Consider the following 4,115-nt stretch of genomic DNA (forward strand, 5'->3'; position numbering starts at 1 on the left):
CCATCCGGTAGGGAGAGACCCCACCCTTAAACATCACGGATAGAATAAGGAAAGAAGATTAAAATGCAAGTAAAATATTAACAAATTCAATTCAGTTGTTTACTAATGTAATAAAAGAACATCACATTTAAACATCGTTTGCACAACATTTGTAAGATTTATTGACAAGCTGAAACACTGCTGTTGTTACTATAACAGCTANACCCATGAACCGTGAGATCATGACCTGAGCCCAAGTCGACGCTTAACCAACTGAGCCACCCAGGCACCTGTCTGTTATCAGGTTTCATTACTATTTTTTTAGTTTTTTCTCTTACCCATTTTAAAATTTATTTTTTAAAAAATTTATTATTTTTAAAAAATATAATTTATTGTCAAGTTGCCTAACACACAGTGTGTAAAGTATGCTCTTGGTTTTTGGGGTAGATTCCCGTGGTTCATCGCTTACATACCACACCCAGTGTTCATCCCAACAAGTGCCCTCCTCAATGCTCATCCCCATTTCCCCTTTCTCCCACCTGTTTTCAGTTTTTTTTTAAGTTATTTCTTTGACTCATGGCCCAAATAAAGGTTCATACAATTTCAAATCCTTATTTTAAAAAGGTTATTTATTTTGAGAGAGCACGCGCACAAATGGGGAAGGTATAGATGGAGCACGAGAAAATCCCAAGGCTAAGATCATGACCTTGTCATGCCCCAATCGCGAGTCCCCTGAGACCTCCAAGGAGCCGACACCGATGCAAGTACATTAGGGTCTTTATTACAAGCTCGAGCAAGGGCTCACTCGTCAACCGGCACAGTGGCAGCAGGGTGAAGCCCCGAACAATAGCGAGCAGGGTTTTTATGGAGTAAGGGACAGGGGTGTTACAGTGCACACGTTGTACGTATAGCGTCATCACACAGGCACCAATCATAATTGTACACCCCCATGGCAACAGTTTTGACCATTCAGTATCTGTGAGGCATCCGTTACTTTTGCGGGACCCAATCATGACCTTTGAGAATCCTTTGAAAATGACCAATTATGAGGTGAGTTCAAAGGGCCCACGTGGGGTGCAGGCAAGTGATTGGCTAGTGTGTACAAAGTAACTATCGACAGTCCTCAGTCCCTGGCTCAGACCACAGGAATGTTTTTACCTCCCTTTGGCTGGCTGATCTGAGGGCGGTGGAGGGTGGCTTCAGCCTGAGCGATCTGAGGCTCTTCCTGGACCTGGGGCGGGTGCAGCCGAGGCTGCTCTCCATGGAGGCCTTAGTCTCAAAGTGANGGAAAAGCTCGCGGCCGTGGTGACCCGCCCATCACTGACCTGCAGCCTCACCCCCACCGCCGCCCCGGCCCCGGCTCGGCCCCGCGCCCGCCGGGCCTCGTTTCCCGCCTTCCGGCCGGGCAAGGCCGGGCTGCTCACCCACCCCCACGGGANGGCACGTCGTGTTGGTGCCTGTTAACCTCAGCGCCCCGGCTGGACGGTGGGTTCCCCCGTAAGTAAGTTTTCTTCCTGTGATTTTCACCCCTTGCTTGGATGACTGTTTTCCCCGTTGCGGGTGATTCTTGGATTCACGTCGTAGTTATTAATAGCGCATGTTGCCGCTTTGCAAGGGTAATGACAGCACTCGTAGCGTTTGGTGTCTGTGCTGTGTGGTGCTTGTGGGAGGTTTGAACCAAAATACGTTGTCTGCTGATCCTGCTTTTCCTTTTCCCCAGCTAGGGCTGTAGGTTTCAAATTTTGCATATGGCTTTTTGTAGCATTTGCTGAAAATGATCATGCTGTTTTTGTTCGAGGAGGAAATTTCTTAGCAGTAAGAGTCTCAACATTCCTAGGAGAAATCCAACGTGATTATACTGGTTTTAAAATATGTATATTATTGGATTCTATTTGTGGATATTATCAGAGTTAAAGGCTACTTGCTTCTTGAAGAAGTAGGTCTTTTAATATCCAGCCTGTAGAAAGGGCTGGATAAGTTTCTGTTTCTTGATGGAGTGTAAAAATACTAAGTTAAAAAACTTTTTTACTTCCAAATGCCAGCATAGCCTGATACAGGGCTCGAACTCACAGACTGTGAGATCATGACCTGAGCCGAAGCCGGGAGTCAGAGGCTTAACTGACTGAGCCACCCAGGCGTCCCTATTTTAGTAGAGTCCACACCCAGTGTGGGGCTTGAACTCACGACCCAGAGATTAAGAGCCTCAGGCTCTACCAACTGAGCCAGGCAGGCACCCCTAACTCTGTGTGTGTGTGTGTGTGTGTGTGTTTGTTTAATCAAGTAGATTAACTGGAGGTGTTTATGTGATGAACCTAGTTTTATTTTTCAGAGACAGCTCAAATTTAATTACTATCTTATTTTTCCTTGACACTAGAGTTGTTAAGCCAATCAAAATGGTGCATATCATCTAACATCTAGTATGATGTCAAAGGTAAGGTTAACATCAGTGTTACATAGACCCCACCCAGAGTCTATGAAGAAGGTGAAGCATTTCAGTTCTGTAGCAGAATACACTGTGCTTTGAAAAGTAAGAGGGAAGACGAGATGGCATCCAGAATGTGAGCTAACAAATGTGTCAGGTTGGCGATGTTGACTGTAGTTAACTGTCTGGACAGTTAAACAGCATAACTCCTCCTCACCCTTGTTAAACCACCTCAGCCCTCCACTAACTTTTCTCTATGACCTAACTCATTTACTTCTTTTCTGTTTCATTAAAATTGTCTAGCAAAGGCTGCTGGAGGGTGAATTTCACATGTTCATGCCTATTTTCAAATATTGTTCCCTTGTTCTGTCATTCCTTCTCTCAATATACATTTCTTGAACTCTGAGCATGTGCTAGTCACAGGGAAGGGATTTGGGCTACAGATAAAGAAGGAAGTCTGTTCAGCAGTATTTTACATTAACATTGTCTCAAAATTCTGCTTAGAACAAGACAGTATATACATAGAAACAAGGTATATTTTCTGGAAAAGAGATTACAAAATTATTCTTATTTATTATAAATATCCCTACCATGTAGAAGAGATTCAGTTAACATGAATGCGGTTTTAGTAAAGTGACTGAAAAGGAAATATGTAAGTGAATAGATTGCTTTACTGTCTTCAGTAACAAGTTAACACATGCCTTTGTTAAAAGATAGCCTACTCACAATAGCAATGAAGTACCTAATATTAATTTTAACTAGAAATATACCTGAGCTATATGGAAAACTTTAACATCTTACTAGGAGATAGAAAATAAGAACAAAGGTGAATAGAAATGAGAACAGTTCTGTTTTTATTAAATTCAGTTGTCTAGGAAATAAAACTGGGATTTCCCCCCCCCAAGAATCCCTATGCACTTTGTTCTTTATATCTTCATCTTTTTTTATAATTAATTTTTAATAAAATTTATTGTCAAGTTAACATACAGTGTATACAGTATGCTCTTGGCTTCAGGGGTAGATACCCGTGATGAATCCCTTATATACAGCACCCAGTGCTCATCCCAACAAGTGCCCTCCTCAATGCCCATCACCCACTTTCCCCTCTCCCCTGCCCCCTGCATCAACCCTCAGTTTGTTCTCTGTATTTAATTAAGAGTCTCTTATGGGTTTGCCTCCCTCTCTGCTTGAAAGTATTTTTCCCCTTCCTTTCCTCATATGTCTTCATCTTAAAAGCGTTATGGAAGTAGCTCGTTCCCTTTCATAATTTGATGAGAAAATGTTTCTGTTAAAAAGAGATACTCCCTAGAAATGATGGGTTACCTTGGTTTTCATGACATAGTTTAAACACTGAAGGCTTAGTTACATAGTTTAAAAAGCTTACAGGTTTTAATAATTTTTGTTTTAAGGAAAAAGAAGTTTCATATTGTAATATGTCTGTTTTGCTTACAATACACATAGGATGTCTCACATCAGACTGAAGTCTCCTGTCACATCAGCATGTTTTGTATCTTCTGGCCAGGAAGGAAGGTCAGGACTGGGTGTGGCATAGGCTGTATGTGTATCTGACACAGAACCAAGGCCAAGGGCATCATTTTTGCCTCTTTCCACACAATATCTCTCTGTTTTCTCAGTCTTCCCTTTTCTCACATTTTGTTATGAAAACTTTTGAACATACAGCTAAATTAGAAGTTTACAGAGAGTAAGTGTAACT

General features: G+C 42.0%; 1 protein-coding gene and 1 pseudogene across 5 annotated transcripts in view; both read left to right on the forward strand.

The window, feature by feature from the left end:
- Positions 1 to 1,443, forward strand: part of LOC144231207 (tubulin alpha-1B chain-like) — an 8,138-nt pseudogene extending 6,695 nt beyond the window's left edge.
- The window catches only part of ZNF10 (zinc finger protein 10), a 19,718-nt gene continuing 17,021 nt past the window's right edge, over positions 1,419 to 4,115 (forward strand). Inside the window, exons 1-2 of one of the 5 annotated variants that reach the window (XM_077763591.1) lie at positions 1,419 to 1,480; positions 2,354 to 2,410. The gene's annotated coding sequence lies outside the window, so the exon portion shown is untranslated. The remainder of the gene's footprint in view (positions 1,481 to 2,353; positions 2,411 to 4,115) is intronic. The other 4 variants (XM_077763590.1, XM_077763592.1, XM_077763589.1 and 1 more) reach the window with 4 other exon arrangements.

This window comes from Crocuta crocuta, unplaced genomic scaffold (genome assembly GCF_008692635.1).
Source record: "Crocuta crocuta isolate KB4526 unplaced genomic scaffold, BGI_CrCroc_1.0 scaffold114, whole genome shotgun sequence".
In the NCBI taxonomy this organism is placed as follows: Eukaryota; Metazoa; Chordata; class Mammalia; order Carnivora; family Hyaenidae; genus Crocuta; species Crocuta crocuta.